Source organism: Tupaia chinensis, unplaced genomic scaffold, assembly GCF_000334495.1.
Source record: "Tupaia chinensis unplaced genomic scaffold, TupChi_1.0 Scaffold000010_1, whole genome shotgun sequence".
Classification (NCBI taxonomy): domain Eukaryota; kingdom Metazoa; phylum Chordata; class Mammalia; order Scandentia; family Tupaiidae; genus Tupaia; species Tupaia belangeri.
In genome coordinates, this window is record NW_006159440.1 from 4,533,938 (window position 1) to 4,552,143 (window position 18,206).

An 18,206-nucleotide genomic window follows, 5' to 3' on the forward strand; every position below is an offset into this window, starting at 1 on the left:
AGTACCAGCAGGCGGCATAGTAGATAAGGAGCTAGACTCCTACATGGTCAACTGAGGTTTGAGTCCTGGACCCAGCAATTTGAAACTCATGCCAGGTGGGTGTGCATGCATGCCCAAAATTCCAAGAGGAGAATAGATAAGAAGGGATTGTGGCATGGCCATCCCCCCCAGGGGATGATTTCTCGTGTTCTGTCTTTCTGCCTCTCTCTGTCTCTCTGGTGAGTGCACATGCCCGATAGAAAAATCTCTCTCAATAAAAAAGGCATTTAGAGAACCAGCAGTTAGCGCAATGGCTATGTTGCTGGAGTCTCACGTAGTCGACCACGGTTCGCGTCCTGGACCCGGTGGCTTAAAACTCACGCCGGGCGCGTGTGCGTGCGTGCCCAAGATCCTGAGAGGAGAATGGAGGAGAAGGGATTATGGCATGACCAACCCCTCTGGGAGTTGATTTCTCGCTTTCTGTCTCTATGTCTCTGTCTGTCTGTCTGGCAAGCACACACGCCCTATAGCGAAAACCTCTCCCCCCCCACACACACAAAAATAGGCATTCAGGGGCCAGCAGGTGGCATGGTGGTTAAGGTGCTGGATTCCCACATGGCTGCCTGTGGTTCGAGTCCCAGACCTGGCAGCTTGCTTTCTCACTTTCTCTTTCTTTGTCTTTCTCTGGTCAACTTCAAAAATAAATAGATAAATAAATAATAGCAATGAATAAAACTAAATGATTCTCTTTTTTTAAAACAGGCATTCAGCAATTAAAGAAATTTAAAATTAAAAAGAAAAAAAAAACTCTTTACCTTGGCCCAGCTTTGATAGCACATGCTGATAGATGCTGCCACCTAGCAGGCTGAGGTGCAGTGGGAGTCCCAGCCCACTAGGAAAGCAGAGCCTTGTGGCATGTGCCTACAGTTCCAGCTGCTTAGGAGACAGAGGCAGGAAGATGGCAATATAATGGTATCTTGGACATGCACACACATGCGCATAGTGTGAGTTTTAAGTTGTTAAGTCCAGGACTTGAACTGTAGCCAACTATGTGGGAATCCAGCTACATAACCATTATGCCATTTGCTGGTCTTTTTTTTTTTTTTTTTTTTTTTACTTTTTTTTTTTTTTTTTTTTTTTTTTTAACATTTATCAATCTGACTATCTGTTGTGATTTTCAAGCCACCAGGTCCAGAACCCAAACCACAGTTGGCCATGTGGGAATCTAGCACATTAACCCACGCCTCCTGATGTGCCAGAATGTAGCTCTTAACATTTTAAAGATAACTTGAAAAATGACTTGATGAAAAAGTTCAATGATTCTTTATGAAATAGAAAAAAATGAATCATCTTTGATTAAAAGGAACATAAAAACATGGTAACTATCTAATTAGATTTTCTCTCCATAAGTCCTTAGACCTACTAGCATGATGTAATAAAATGTTATATGCTTATCACAACCAGTATTGTTTGTTTTATTTAGTTTATGAGGAAAAATAAAAAAAGAGCGAAATAGAAAAGGAGAAATCACCCCTTAGAAGGGATGCCATGCCACAATCTTCTTCACTCTCTTGGGAGGCAGTTAAGTTGGGGGTGCTCCAGAAAGCCAGATTTCTATGGAAATAATTACAAATTGTGAGGCAATGTGCTTGCTCTGATTGGAGCTGGATTTATAATAAGATCAAGGGCAGCAATGTAAGTTACTTAAAGTGAAAGTAAAAACTTAGTCAAATAGCAGTTAATATCAGTTTAGTTTAGTAAGTTGACAAGGTAATGGTTCCATCTACATACTTAGTTCCTAAGTAATGAATGTGATAGATGAGTTCTGTTTTTTTACTTGAGATATGTAATTTGCATTATATGAAACTCACTACAAAGTCAATGATTTTTTTTTTTAGTATATCCACTATTTTATACAAGCATTGCCACTATCTAATTTCAGAACATTTTCATCAACTGCAAAAGAAACACTGTCTTTACTGGCCATCAGTCCCAATTCTCCATGCCTTCCCTCCCCTTAAAACCACTCATCCTGTCTGTCCTTATCAATTTGTCTATTCTGGACATTTCATGTAAATAGAATAGGTGGTCTTTTGTGTCTTACTTTTGTAACTTAAGATAACATTTTCAAGATTCCCTCATGTAGCATGTAACAATATTCCATTCTGTTTCATTTCTTTGTAATATTCCATTGATAGATACTGGAGACTTCAAAAAGTTAATGGAAAACATAACTGATACCATCTGCTGGCCCTGGTACTCTTTTTTATAATGTGCATTTTCTATGAACGTTTGAAGATACCTTATATACCATATTTTGTTTATTCATTTATTGGCTGCTGGACATTTGTGGTTTTCATTCTTTCTTAAGAATAATGCCACTATGAACGTTCATGTAAAAGTTTTTGTGTAAACGTATGCTTTTTAGTTTTCCTATGTGTATACCTAAGAAAGGAATTCCTTGGTTATATGGAAATTTTATATTTAAATTTTTAAAGAACTGCTAAAATGTTTTTTATAGGGACTGTATTCTTTTATAGTCTTTTTTAAAATTTTTTAAATTTTTTTTCCATAGGGTACATATGCTTGCCAAGGAGAAACAGAGAGAGAAAGTAAGCAGTCAACCTCTGCTCTCCCCCTCCTCCCCGCCAACAATTGACCATGTTGCAATCCTTTGCCTTCTGTTCTCCTCTCAGGATTTTGAACACACATGTACATTTGACTTTCCAGCCACTGGGTCTGGGACTCAAACCATGGTCAGCCATGTGGAATCCAGTGCCTTAACCACGACAGCACCCTCTGGCCCTCCTTTTATATTCTTATCAATAATGATGAATATTCTATTTTTTCTTCATCCTCACAAATATTTTTCCTTTTCTTTTTACAGTTATCACAATTGGGGTAAATTGTAGTACATGTGGGGTTTTTTTTTTTATTATTTTTCTTTTTTTGGAGAGGTTTTTGTCATAGGGTGCACGCACTCACCAGAAAGACAGAAAGAGACAGAGAGACAGAAAGCAAGAAATCACCCCCTACAGGGGATGGCCACACCAGAATCCCTTTTCCTCCATTCTCTTCTCCGGATCTTGGGCAAGCACACACACATGCCTAGCATGAGTTTAAGCCGCCGGGTCCAGGACTCAAACTACGGTCGACTATGTGGGAGTCCAGTGACATAGCCATTACGCTAACTGCTGGTCCCAGTGCATGTGGTTTTTCTAATCATTAATGATTCAGAGAACTTTTTCACTATCTTATTGACCAACTGCCTGGAGATTCTTTAGACAAATATCTATATCCTTTGCCCTTTTTATAATGGGTTGTCTTCTTTTTACTGTTGAGTTGTAAAGAGTTCTCCATATATCTAGATACTAAACCCTTAACAGATACATGGTTTGGAAATATTTTCCCTTTTTTTTGTGAACTGTCTTCACATTCTTTATAAGTTTATTGTACTTATGATAGCATGTGTGTATGCACAATGGAAAGACAAAGATAAGACGCACCCTCTTATGGGGGTCTCATGATACTGTAGTCCCCTTTTCCTGGCCCTTCAGGTCCTGAGGGTCCTGAGACATGATACTCATGCATATACCCAGTGCATTTTTAAGTCAACCTAGGTATGCAATCCATAGTGGCCATGTGGCTTCCACCATGCACTTTAATTTGGTATGAACTGTACTACTAGCTAGGTCTTATATTCTTGATACTGTCCTTTGATGCATAAAACTTTTTAATTGTGGGAACCAGCAGTTAGCATAATGGCTATGTCGCTGGACTCCCACGTAGTCGACCATGGTTTGCGTCCCGGACCCGGTGGCCTAAAACTCATGCCGGGCGCATGTGCGTGCATGCCCAAGATCCCGAGAGGAGAATGGAGGAGAAGGGATTGCGGTGTGACCATCCCCCTTGGGGGGTGATTTCTCGCTTTCTGTCTCTCTGTCTCTCTCTCTCTGGCGAGAGCGCGCGCCCTATAGCGAAAAATCTCTCCAAAAAAAAAAGTTAAAACTTTTAAATTGTGATACAGATAGATATATTTTTTTCCTTTGGCTGCTGTGCTTTTGTATTCTTTTATAAATCTATTTTTTATTGAAATAGGTGCTGTTTTATATTTTACATTTTTTCTATCTCTGAATTATCCATAATTTAAATAGACTTACTAGTAGCCTATCTCACAAAGAAGATGATGTATTAGTTTCCTGTTTGTTATAGCAAATAACCATACATTTGGTGGCTTAAAACGCAAAGTTATCATCCTACAGTTATATAGTTCTGAAATGGGACTCACTGGGCTAAAACAAGGTGTCAGCAAACCTGTATTCCTTTAAAGGAGAATTTTTTCCTTGTACCTTCTGACTTCTAGAGGCTACCACATCCCTTGGCATTTGTTTCTCTTCCTATATTTTCAAAACCAGCAATGTTGGACCATGTCTTTCTTACATCCATAACTCTGACTGCCTTATCTTTATTTTTCACTTGTAAGCAGTAGATTCTTCAAGTTACATTGGGCCTATCTGGATAATCTAGGATGGCCAACTTCATGACTGATTTTATCTGTCTGGTTCCTTCTTCTGCTTTTCTTGATTAGTATAGTTCATGGTTTATCAATTTTGCTTATCCTCTCAAAAAACCAGTTTTACTTTCATTGATTTTTTATATAGTTCTTTTATTCCCTATTTTACTTGTTCATTTTGTCTTTACTATTTTTCTTCTTTTATTTAAAAAAAAAATATTATTGTTTTTCTAGTTCCTTAAGATGCATTGCTGTCTATTTGCTACCTTTAATTTCTTTTGAGACCTAACACTATAAACTTGCCTCCTATGACTATTTTAGCTGTGTCCCAAAGGTTATGGAGAGTAGTGTGTTCATTATCATCAGTTTTGATGAATCTCTTGATTTCAGTCTTAATTTCCTCAATTGTTTGAAAGTCATTCAGTAGTAGATTATTTAGATTCCATGTTTTTGTGTATTTTCAACATTCCTATTTTAAGGCAGGTTGATTAGGAAACTAAATTCTGTTTGCAACCTTAATGCCCCATGTGCCATGCAACATTTATATTCACAGATTCTGGGAATTAGGAGATGGATATCTTTAAGCAGCTATTATTCTGTGTGACTCAGATGACCTCACTGTGGCCTGTTGTACTAACACTAGGGACAGTTGTACACGTGTTGACAGATAATGAATTTGCACAAACTGTTCTTGTCTCTACAACTGTCTTCAGGTAGTAACACAGAGCATAAGGGCAGAAAGCTCAATAAATATGCAAATTATTGATTGCTAATGAGCCTATTTTCAGCTCATGTTTTGTATTTACTATAAAATTCCCCTGGAATTCAACTGTATCCCATCAAAGTACTATTTTCATGAATATATACAAAACTTTGGGTGATACCAAATCTTAAATATTTCTAAACACAGATAGATATTTTTTTAAATAAGAAAACTTACTGCTAAAAATGTCAAAACTAGTTTACATATTCTTAGCCATACTGTTTACCAAATAAAAATGCCTTTAAGAACACATGTTAAATGCAAATACATGCATCTTAAAATCAATTTCTTGGAATGATGCTGAAGATAAAAGAAGTCTCCCTACCTAATCTGTTAGGAGCTAGCACTAAGGCATTGACAGTGAATTTTCTTAGATCTTTTCTTTGATTAAGCAGGTAGTGACTTGTTTACTGCAAAGCTGCTGCTTCTGGCTCTCCTACCCACATTTTCTTGCCTAAGTAATCTATTGCACATCTAGGCAGAGGGGGATAAGACTCTAATCTAAAGATGAATAGAGTAGCATGTCAATGCTTCCAGTGAGGTACATAAAATCTGAATTTTTCTATCTCTGTATGCATCAAGGTGTCTTTTATCTTAGAACATCTGGATTGTAAAAACTAAGATTATTATTAAAGAGGGCAACAGGCACTTTAGGAAGTGCCTTGTCTGCCTGTGACAAAAGCTTTGCAGCTAAGCACAGTAATTTATGTTGATAAATTGCAGCTGTCAGAGTGTCCAAAGCACTTCATAGGATATGTTTCTAACTTTGCATTTTGTTCATGTATTCCAATGTATGAACTTCTATTTTAAAAAAAGAAAGAAAAGTACAGCAAGTCTCTGGAGGTATTCCCTAAATTGTTACAACCATGTTTGGGGAAAATTAAACAAAAGTAAGAATGATAAGAATAATTACTATTAATGCTTCCTTTTTCCCTCAGTCTGTAAAGATCTTAAGGTGGAAAGAAATGTTAGAGAAATAGGCCATTATTTGAACAAGCTGAGTTTTCAGATAAGAAAATGAAATTTCAGAAAAGTGGAAAAATTGGCTCCAAAGCACAGAAAAATACATACCCCCCCGAAAAAAATTAAAATGCAATAGGAGGCCAAAGTAGTTAAATCAAGAACTACTCATTACTGATAAAGGCAATGAAAAGGGTGCAAAAATTGCACAGAATGATTTCTACATTTGACAGTGTCATGCATAGTATTCCAGAAAAAGAGTGATAGATAAAATCTATATTCAAATTAGAGCCTGCAAACTTTTATTCTAAACCCTGTTTTGCTACTATATCTATCTGCTCTTGCCAGAGATGCATTGTGTTTCATAATAGTTGAATACTCAGAGAATAATCCAGAGATGTTTTAAGGTATACAGGAGGAGGTATATAAACTATATACAAATTCTACAATATTTTGTGTAAGAGACTTGGGCATCCCTGGACTTCGATATGTGCAGGAAGTTCAGGAGCTACTCTCCCACGAATACAAAGGGACAACTGTACACGCTCCCAATAGCAGAGCATTTAAACATATAAACTGGTAATAATAGATCTGAAGGGTGAAACAGAGGGTAATATGATATTAGGTGTTTTCAATACTGTGCTTTCAACAAGAGATAGATCACCCATACAGAAAATCAATAGGGAAACTAGACTTGAACAGTACTTTAGACCAAAGGACCTAATAGACATATAGAACATTCCACCCAACAGCAGCAGAATGAATATTCTTTGCAAGCACACATGGGACAGTCTGTAGTATACATCATATATTAGACCACAAAACAAAATCTTTAAGAAGACTGAAATCATACCAACTATCATTTATTTTTGTAATGGAATTAATCTAGAATTCTGTAATAGGAATAATTTGGAAAATTCAGAAATATGTAAAAATTAAGCCACATTTTCCTTAATAACCAATGGGTCAAGAAATAAATTAAAGAATATCTTGAGGCAAATGAAAACGCAGAAGAACAAAATTATGGGATGAAGCAAAAGCAGTTCTAAGAAAGTTTATAGCAAAATGCCTATATCAAGAAAGAATAAAAGGGCTAGCCCCCTAGCTTCATGGTTAAGGGAGTCAGATCCCACATAGCTGACTGTAGTTAGAATCCAAGCCCCTATGGCTTAAAAGACATGCCACATACATAGGCATGTGTGTGCAAAATTCTGACAGAATGGAGAATGGAGAAGGGATTGCAGTATGACCAGGCCCCATTGTGGGGGTACTCTCTCTCTCTCTCTCTCTGATGAGTACATATCTGGCAATTAAAAATAAATAAATTTTAAACAAGAATGAAGGAGAGATCTCAAGTGAACATATTTCAAAGAACTAGAAAATGAAGAAAATCTAAGTGCAAAGAAGAGAGAAGGAATTATCAAAGCAGAAATAGAGACTAGAATGACAACAGAAAAATCAACAAAACTAATGTTTGGCTTTTTGAAAGAATAAACAAAATTGGCCTTTACCAAGACTAAGAAATAAGGAGGAGAGTGAAATCAGAAATGAAAGAAGACTCATTACAACTGATAACACAGAACTACAAAGGATCATATGGGAATAAAAGCAATTAGTCATCTACATATTGGATAACATAAAAGAAATTGATAAATTCCTAGAAACATACAACCTCCCAGAATGAATCAAGAAGAAACAAAATCTGAAAAGACCAATAACAAGCAAACAGATTAGATCAATGTTTTTTTTTTTTTTTTTTTTTTTTGAGAGATTTTCACTGTAGGGCGCGTGCGCTCGCCAGACAGACAGAGGGAGACATAGAGACAGAAAGCGAGAAATCACCCCCCAGGGGGGATGGTCACGCCGCAATCCCTTCTCCTCCATTCTCCTCTCGGGATCTTGGGCACGCACGCACACGCGCCCGGCGTGAGTTTTAAGCCACCGGGTCCGAGACACGAACCGCGGTCGACTATGTGGGAGTCCAGCGACATAGCCATTACGCTAACTGCTGGTTCCCATCAATGTTTTTTTAAAAAAATATCTTATTGGGCCAGCAGTTGGCATGGTGGTTAAGGTGCTGGATTCCCACGTATCCAACCAAGGTTCAAGTCCTGGACCCCGTAGCTTAAAAATCACTCCAGGAGCATGTGCATGCATGTCCAAAACCCTGAGGGAGAAAATTGAGGAAAAGGGATTGCAGTATGGCCATTTTCCCAGGGGATGATTTCTTACTTTCCCTCTCTCTCTCTCTCTGTCTCTTTCTGGTGAGTGCATGTGCCCTCTGGCAAAAACCTAAAAAAAACAAACAACAACAAAAAAAAAACTCTATTATACAAGAAAAACCCAGGGTCATTAGATGACTTCATGGCAGAATTTTACCAAATACTTAAAATAGAACTGTCTCAAACTATTCAAAAAATTATAGGGGACTATATTTTGGTGCAGTGGTAAAATGCAGGGCTCTCTGAGGCTGACACACATGGGAAAGTTCCAGTTTTACATCAGGAGAGCTCCTTGAGGACTCTGGACACATGTATGCCATGATCCAGGCTGGCTGATGTTGAGGGTTAATTGTGGTGTCAGGACCCTGTTGGTGAGGGCCAGCCAATGGCATCATGATTAAGGTCATTGAATCTCATATGACCAACTGCATGGTTTGAGTTTGGGACCTGGTGGTTTGAAAAACACACCAACTATGTGTGTGTGTTCAAAATCCCAAAAGGAGAAATGGAGGAGAAGGTATTGTGGCATGGCCATCTCCTGAGAGAGATTCTTTACTTGTCTTTCTCTCTCTTTATCTCTCTCTGGTAAGCACATCTACCCTCTGGCAAATTAAAACAAAACAGAGGACTCTGTTGGTGGTGTGTCTTGCTGTCTCTCTTACTCATGGAAGAAATAAATAAACTTTAAAAATTAAAGAAGAGGGGATATTTCCAAACTCATTTTACTATGCCAACATTACTCTGATAGTAAAACCTGACAAGGATACAAGAAAATAAAATTATAGGCCAATATGCATGATGAATGTAAATATAAATTCCTCAGTAAAATACTAGCAATAAAGTCAATTCAACAGTACATTAATAAGATCATGTGCCATAATCCAGTGAGAATGTATCCTTGGAATGTAAGGAAGTTTCAGAATAATGCAAATCAATGAATGCATTGTTCCATGTTAGCAGAATGAAGGACAAAAGCTGAATTATCATTTCAATAGATTTAGAAAGAACATTTGACAACATTCAAAATTCTTTCATGATTTAAAAAAAAAAAATACAGCAAAAACTCTCAACACAATAAAGGTCCACAGCTAACATCATACTCAATGACAAAAAGTTGAAAGCTTTTCCTATATCATTAGGAACAAGACAAGGATGTATATTCTTGCCACGTCTATGAAAAATATCTATCTATATGTTAAAGTTGGAGGGAACCAGCAGTTAGTGTAATGGCTATGTCCCTGGACTCCCATGTAGTCGACCGCGGTTCGCGTCCCGGACCTGGTGGTTTAAAACTCACGCCGGGCGCGTGTGCATGCGTGCCCAAGATCCCGAGAGGAGAATGGAGGAGAAGGGATTGCAGCATGGCCATCCCCCCTGGTGGCTGATTTCTCACTTTCTGTCTCTGTCTCTATGGCGAGAGCACGCACCCTATAGCGAAAACCTCTCAAAAAAAAAAAAAAAGTCTCTGCATAGCAAAGGAAATGCTTAACAGAGTGAAGAGACAACCCATATGCTATAGGATAGATAAACATGGAGAACAGTACTGAATGAAATAAGCCAATCACAACGAGACAAATATTGAATGATTTCATTTATATGCAATATCTGATATAGTCAGATTCATACAGACAGAAAGTACAAGGGTAATTGCCAGGGGCTGAGGAGAAGGGAAGGGGGAAATTCTTGAACAATGAGTATAGAATGTCAGTCATGCAAGGTGAAAAAGTTCCAGAGCATTCTTGTACAACAATGTTCTTTAGTTTAACAATACTATAATAGACATGTAAAAATGTTTGATATAGGTAAATTTACTATGTACTTTTTTACTACAGTAGAAAAACTAAGAAAAAATAATGGGCAAGAGACATAAATAGGTATTTCTCAAAAGAAGATATGCACATAGCCAGCAGATGTATGAAAAAAGTGCTCATCATCAGAAACATTAGGGAAATGCAAATTAAAACCACAGTGAGATATCACCTTACATCTGCCAGAATGGCTTTTATCAAAATAATGAAAGATCTGGAACCAGCAGTTAGTGTAATGGCTATGTCGCTGGATTCCCATGTAGTCAACCACCATTCTAGCCCCGGACCCAGCAGCTTAAACTCACGCAGGGTGCATGTACGTGCATGCCCAAGACCCCAAGAGGAGAATGGAGGAGAAGGGATTGTGGCGTGGCCATCCCCCCTGGGGAGTGATGTCTCACTTTATGTCTCTCTGTCTTTCACTGGCTCTCTGGTGAGCGCATGCACCCTATAGCAAAAAACTCTGAAAAAAAAAAAAAAGAAAAAGAATGAAAGATAAAAGATGTTGGTGAAGGTATGGGAGAAGGGAACTCTTGTGCACTGTTAGTAAGAATGTAAATTAGTATAGCCATAATGGAAAGCAGTATGGATATTCCTCAGAAGACTAAAAATAAAACACTAGTGCACCCAGCCATGCCACTTCTGCAAATATATTTAAAGATGTATTCTAAAGAGATAATGTTGTACACTCTCATAGTCATTGCTATATCATTCACAATAGCTAAGATATGGAAGTAACCTAAGTATCCATCATTGGATGAATGAATAAAGAAAATGTGGTACATATGTATTCAACCTCATATACCTATTAGAATACTATCCAACCTTAAAAAAAAAAAAAGAGAAATCCTACCATTTTCCACAGCATTAGTGGACCTGGTCCTAAGTGAAATAAACCAAGAACAAAAAAATATTGCACTATCTCACTTACAGATAGAAGTTATGAAAGTCATACTCATAGAATAGATGGTAGAATAGTGATTACCAGAGATTAAAAGGAAGGTAAGTGAGGAAAGGGAAGATGTTGATTGAACTGTATGAAATTTTGCTTGGATAAGAGGAAGTTCAGTTGGTCTATTGCACAGAGTGGTGACTCTAAAAATAATATCATCATATATTTCAAAATTGCTAAAAGAGCAGATTTTAAATGTTTTCAACACACACACACACACACAAGAGGGGTATGTGAGGTACTGGATTTGTTAATTAACTTGATTTAATCATTCTGCAAGGTGAGCATAAATCGAAACATCACATTGTGGGCTGGCTCAGTGGCTCAGCAGTAATGCTCTACTCAAGTAATGCTGGAGCCATGTTGTGTCTGCAGGGGTGGTTTCCTGGTGACCTGAACAGGGCAGTACATGTTCCCATGGTCCTGGCTGACTGAGAAGTCTGAGGGGTGAGGAGAAATCATGACATGAGACCCTGCTGAAGGTGCTCGTCTTTCTCTTTTTTTCTCATTCTTATGAAAGAAAGAAACAATTTTTTAAATCACATTGTATCCCATAAGTATATAATATATACAACTTTTAAACAGGAAAAAAAAAGGGGGGGCCAGCAGTTAGCGTAATGGCTATGTTGCTGGACTCCCATGTAGTTGACCGCGGTTTATGTCCTGGACCCGGTGGCTTAAAACTCACGCTGGGCACGTGTGCGTGCGTGTCCAAGATCCTGAGAGGAGAATGGAGGAGAGGGGATTGTGGCGTGGCCATCCCCCTTAGGGGGTGATTTCTCGCTTTCTGTCTCTCTGTCTGTCTCTGTCTGTCTGGCGAGCGCATGCGCCCTATAGCAAAAACCTCTCCAAAAAAAAAAGGAAAAAAAAAGAAACTCATTGATTTACAACCACAGTCATTTATAATTGCTTGTGCAGCTGCAGCTCAGGTAAGATGTAGCTAATCCAAACTGGCCTTTCCTACGTAGCACCTGGCCTGTCACCACTCTGCCTTGTAACAGATCCAAGGAACGTTGAACTGGCCATGCTCCTCATGTCTCTTGGTAGACTTGGGGCTAGCATATCCTTCTCTGGGCAGTATCAGACACTCGAGGCAGCAAGCAGAATCATGCAAATGCTCATAGAGCCTGGCCTCTGACCTAGCACACCACCCATCTGCATATTTGCCACCTGCCAGAACAGTGTCCGGCTTTGCGCACACCAAAGGGCAGAGAAATACACTCTGCTCACGAAGCAAACTCCTGCCCAACTGCACCTAACGTTGCACCCGAGAGAGCCTGTACCATAGATAGTGATGCAGGTACATTTTTAATGTTAAGTGAAATTTTTGATAAAACTCTACTTCTTCAATAATTTATGTATCAAAAATCTCAACCTGAGGAACAAATATTATAGCTTTTACCCTCCATATCTCTGTCCATTAATTTTTTTAGAAAAAGTTTTATCTTCCTAATTCTTCCATGAGTGAAACAGAGAGAGGGACAGAGAGGACCACCCCTATCGGGTTCTTGACCACATGATCCATCCCTAGCCTTCAGCCAGCCCCAGATCATGTGTATTTATGCCTGGAGTACTTAGGAAGGTATCAGGACTTTAACTAAGAAACTTCTCATCAGGTTACTAACCATCTGGCCCCGTCCCTAACATTGTATAAACTTTTTTAAAAATTTGTTTAATTTTATTTATTTATTTATTTATTTTCATTTGACCAGAGAGATAGGAAGTGAGAAAGCAAGCCACTAGGTCTGAGACTCAAACCTCAGTCAGCCATGTGGGAGTCTGGCATCCCCTAATTTTTATTGTCAAAAAGAACGATCATGTTGTAGAAACTGCTCACTATTTTTATCAATTTTAATTTGCCAACTTTCATTCCTAGTTTTAAGTATTTAAAATATTTGTTAGGGAATTGAACGAATGAAGCTAACAATGATATCAGTGCTTTGCTAAACAGTAGCTCCCAGTCTGTATCCCTGACTGAGAATACTAGCTACACATTGCTAAGGTATAGGCTTCTGACATGGTCAGGTGATGGTACCCATCAACAAAGAATTCAGTGCTTTCGGAAAAATAAATTTTTAAGACTGGGTTTCTGCTAACAAAGGATTAGTGGCTATATTAGCAGAGCAACAAGCATGTCGTAGGTTTTATGAAGACTATTTTATTCATGTTGTATTTGTTAAATATTCTTAAAATACTGCTTCAATCTAGTCACTCCTTATTTTTTTTAAAAAAAAAGGTGCAGTGTCTTTCTTGCTTAACAGTGTAGAGTTCAAATCCTCCTTTAAGCTGGTTCTTTCTAGCCTTATCCTGCTTGTTTCTGAGAAGACAATGTCACTTAGAATCATAAATACTTCTGATGTTTGAATGTTTGTTGTGGAACAGCACTTCAACATGAAAAAGTTTACAGCTATTGGTGGGCCATCTCTTGAACTCCAGGAATATACATCTTTTTTTTACAGGGAGCAGCCTGATACATTGTAAATAATGATTACTTTAAATAGTATAGTAGGATTTGGGAAAAAAACTAGAATAGCCACAGGCAAGGAAAAAAATGAGATTAAACATGTGACAGATAGAGAGACACTTGTATAGGACATAGTTTATGCTAAACTTTGGTGCCAGTCTTCAAATGCAAAAGTAGATTCAGGGGGTCAAGCAGGTGGCATGGTGGTTAAGGCACTGGGCTCCCACATGGACAGCCACAGTTCGAGTTCTGGACCTGGAGACTTGAAACTCACAACAGTCATGTGTACATGCGTGCCCAAAATCCTGAGAGGAGAATGGAGGAAAAGGGATTGCAGCCTGACCATCCCCCTTGGGAGTGATTTCTCACTTTTCCTCTTTCTGTCTGTCTTTTTCTCTCCAGCAAGTGCATATACCCTATGGCAAAAAAATTCAAAAATAAATAAATAAATAAAAGTAGATTCAGAAAGAATATATTCTCTATAGTTGCAAAGGGTTGCCTTCTCATCTAGAATAAGTCATGCAGGCTGGTTGAGATAAAAGACTTTATAACTGCTAATATTTGTGATTTTATATTTGAAGGGGATATGATTCATGATTCTTAGTAACTATCACTAACTTAGACTGTGTGATTTGTGATTGTTCATTAAATCTTTTAATATCTAAAGAGAAAAGATATATATAGCAGGATAAATAAGCATTTGGATAATTATTTTTTAAGAATTGTAGGTACAGTTACTTTCTTAAACAAATTTGGGGACCACCAGTTAGCATAATGGCTATGTCGCTGAACTCCCACGTAGTCGACTATGGTTTGAGTCCCGGACCCGGCGGCTTAAACTCACCCCGGGTGTGTGTGTGTGCATGCCCAAGATCCCGAGAGGAGAATGAAGGAGAAGGGATTGCGGCGTGGCCATTCCCCCTTGGGGAGTGATTTCTCGCTTTCTGTCTCTCTGTCTGGCGAGCGCACGTGCCCTATAGCCAAAAAAAAAAAAAAAAAACTCTCAAAAAAAAACAAACAAATTTGCATTTATTCAGATTCCTTCATTAAACCTTTCTACAACACCTGTCACAACTGCTAATATCTCATTTTGCTTTGTTTCTTCAACCACTTCTGACTAAACATTTCCTATCGTCGTCAGTACTGCATAATTAAAATTTTACATGACCCTCAGGTCACTTGGGGTAAGATGAATTATAGCTGTACCTATCATGCAACCTGGTAAGGGATTTTATATTTTGACCCGTTAGATTTCTTTTTCTGAGCCAATTTGGTGGAGGGACTTCCAACTGGACCTGTCAAGATCATCTAAACACTGTACACATATAACAAACCATCCAATTTGTCTAAGTAAAAAAATTCTCATAGTAATACTAAGATGATAGGAGTTTGTTCACCTTACGTTGGATCCATCTCTCCTCCCACTAAAACTGTTCTGACTGCAGATCCCAAAATGGGTAAATGAGACATAACGGAGCTCAGAAACTGGCATGAGGCTGGTTACTTACTTGTGTGTTTGCTTCACTTATGAATTATTATGCCCTTCTAGACAAACCTGTACCCTTAAATGGTTTTCAAGGCTGGGGATGTAGCTGCTAGCTTCTGGGTTTCCTACATGATCAGTGGTAGAAACGCAGTCTTTTATCAATACTAATGAGGCCCCAGGAAAAATACTTCATGTAAGTACTCATTGACCCAGGACCTCTCCATAGCCATGAAAACTAACACCAACAACCATCTCATGTCCAGAGTAAAAGATCTTAGAAAGATTTTTTTTTTCTACTGCCTTTCGGCAAGTGCACTGCCTAAGCAGATGGTCTTTGTTTTCTTCTCTGCTTTTGCACTATTGACTCTGGTAATTGATTGAGAGCGAGGTGAACTCTTCCTGTGAAACAGGACTTATACCCAGAGGTAACAGTCCTCCATCAAGAGTACTAGGATAACATCAGATAAATTACCAATTATACGCACCGAAAGAAAAATGAATGCTCTGAGTGTGTTCTCCCTAACTGCCAATAAGAAACAAAGAAGACCTTCAATATTGGCATCTCACCTAAACTCTGAGTCATAGTTTTTGTTTTTATTTTATTTTTGAATCACGTACCTTTTCATTTTTTAAGATTTTTTCTTCGCTTTTTAATTTTATAACTTCTTGTTTACATTTAACTGTTGTAAACCTTTGTGGAATACAATAAGGATTTTCAAAGCATGTATGCACTGTGAAATAATCAAATAAAAAATAATACCATGTTCATTGTTTTCAACAAAGCACCCCACCCTATGACATGTACCATTAATTTTTGCTAGTTTTTCTCTCTTTCTTTTGTGAGATAAATGTGTGAGTTCGGCAATGTCTGACTTTTTCAAGACACAGGGAGACAACACCCCAAACACAGGCTCCATGCTGCGGTCCACCTCCCCATTTCAGCCAGCCCCAGGTCATGGACACATGCGTACTCGTTAATTCTCAGGGAAATCTCTGCATGTGAACCCAGAATATACTCTGCCATCTTTTAAAGTACTCATTTGAATAAAGGAAACATTTCCATTGCCACTTTCCAATGTTGAGCTCATCCTCACAGTTAAAATTATAAAATAGTAATGTTTACTGTTACAATAAAATGTAGAATTCTACTGTTCAGAATTATTTTCAACATGCTGCCATTGAAATAGAAACCTAATTCAGAAGGGATGCTCCCAGTTAGCGTTCATGAAATTTCTGAATATCCTCTTGACCGCAGCTTAGCCTCCAGAAAGATATCTCATCCATCTATGTTACCTGCTTTTGATAGTGTATCTAGGTGGTATTCTCCTTTCCCTTCCAAATCTGACTTTAAGTTTCTTTTATGTGGTTTCTAGAAGTCTTGCCAAATATTTTGCTTGCATTTCCCTGCAAGCCAAAAACTCAACTAACTCTGCACTTCATTAAATTGTGTACTTCCTCTATTCTCTTTTCCCCCTAGATTCCAGTATAATTTTCTTTCCTTCAGGGAAAGATCATTAAAGAAGCACAGTGCCCAGGTCTCCCGTCATATTTCTTTGCCCTTACATTATGAAAAGATATCTCCCCGTTGGTAAGCAATTGTTTGTAAGACATCTTGGCAAAGTGGCACCTGTCTTCTGGGGACTTCTCCACACATTCAGCAATATTTAGACAGAATGACAAGTAGACATTAATGATTTTACTTTAGTGGGGATTTTTGAGGCATTCAGACAATTACGCAATTATACTGTGGTATGAATACAGTATCTCACTTTAATTTTCTCCCTTGGCTCCGTTCCTGAAATTTGAAGGGAATTCCTTTCCTTATAATCTGTGCTAACAACCTATTGTCCCTGCAGCTGTCTTTACCCTTTCTATCTCCCATAAATTGATTCCAGTGGGAGGGAAGGCGAGATCATAAATCTGTGCTAGTTCCCCTTTTGTTTTGTCGTACTCTGTAATTACTCTTTATTTTCCTATAGTAGCAGATTTTCACACTTAAATCTCACGAATTTCCCTATTTATACACATACATAATAGGAAGAAAGGCTTAACTGCTCTCTCCCTCAATTCACATCTACAAACTAATATTTGCCATAATGAGATAAAGGCAAATCCTTTTCTGGAAAAGATTATAGGGATTACCAAATAACACTGTATATAATTCCCCCCCCCTTTTTTTGTGAAATGAATGAATGAGTGAATGTTGTGGAAAAAGACAAAATAAAGTTTTTTTCTTATTTTTCCCAAAAGCCATCATTATGATGATAAAGTCCTCTAGAGGCCTCCAGGAATGAGAAAAATGCCTCTATTTGATTTTTTTTTAAGTTAGTTATTTACTTCTTCCATGAGAAAGAAACAGAGACACACACCCCAACAAGGTCTGCGATCCCTCCACTCCAGTCTTAGCAAACTAGATCACGGCATGCATTTATATGCCCAGCATGTGCACGTAAACCCAGGACCTCCCCCATGTGAGTCTAGTGGCAGTGCCCCAGTGACATCACCTGGCCCCCTATTTGCTTGTAAAGCCCCAGCAAGCTACAAGTCTCAGAAAAAAAAAAAAAACAAAAAAAAAAAAAAAACAAAAAAAAAAAAAAAACAAAAAAAAAAAAAAAACAAAAAAAAAAAAAAAACAAAAAAAAAAAAAAAACAAAAAAAAAAAAAAAACAAAAAAAAAAAAAAAACAAAAAAAAAAAAAAAACAAAAAAAAAAAAAAAACAAAAAAAAAAAAAAAACAAAAAAAAAAAAAAAACAAAAAAAAAAAAAAAACAAAAAAAAAAAAAAAACAAAAAAAAAAACACCATTGTTATGATCTCTCTTTACACACATAACCAGTCAATGTTTATTGCGTATATTCTGTGTGTCAAATACTGTTTTGGGGAGTAGAAAAATAATACTCAACATATATTGAGTTCTTATCCATGTGTCAGAAAATATGCTAAGGGTTTTCCAGGCCCTTTTCCTATCTAATCTTTCTTTCTTTCTTTCTTTCTTTCTTTCTTTCTTTCTTTCTTTCTTTCTTTTCTTTTCTTTTTTTTTTTTTTTTTTTTTTTTTTTTT

General features: G+C 37.7%; 1 protein-coding gene and 1 pseudogene across 2 annotated transcripts in view; both read left to right on the forward strand.

Moving 5' to 3' along the window:
* TPK1 (thiamin pyrophosphokinase 1) overlaps nt 1–18,206 on the forward strand; it is a 427,050-nt gene that overhangs the window by 386,778 nt on the left and 22,066 nt on the right. The window lies entirely within an intron of this gene.
* LOC102468351 (ataxin-3-like) overlaps nt 1–18,206 on the forward strand; it is a 35,220-nt pseudogene that overhangs the window by 1,315 nt on the left and 15,699 nt on the right.